Below are 243 nucleotides of genomic sequence, written 5' to 3' on the forward strand. Positions count from 1 at the left end.
TAAGAAATTCTTATGGCAAATTTTGTTCATCTGGTATAGTACTGAAATTAATGCACATCTCCATCAGATTACTGGTAGTCTAGTGGAACAAACTTTTCCTTTTCATCATCTGTATTGCTGCATTTAGTTTCTTTTTTACAACTTCTGCCATTTTGTTATCTGCCATTTTCTTTTCCATTTTAGTAAGTGATAGGACACAGCAGGTTGCTTATATGGTATTGTATACTAGGGAAAATAATTAGT

The 243-nt window shown here is 32.1% G+C and overlaps 1 protein-coding gene across 1 annotated transcript in view; it reads left to right on the forward strand.

Annotated features, from left to right (window-relative positions):
- LOC119588864 (dosage compensation regulator-like) overlaps positions 1-243 on the forward strand; it is a 10,341-nt gene that overhangs the window by 8,744 nt on the left and 1,354 nt on the right. The gene's annotated exons all lie outside the window — the stretch shown is intronic.

The sequence above is a fragment of the Penaeus monodon genome, chromosome 24, assembly GCF_015228065.2.
Source record: "Penaeus monodon isolate SGIC_2016 chromosome 24, NSTDA_Pmon_1, whole genome shotgun sequence".
In the NCBI taxonomy this organism is placed as follows: domain Eukaryota; kingdom Metazoa; phylum Arthropoda; class Malacostraca; order Decapoda; family Penaeidae; genus Penaeus; species Penaeus monodon.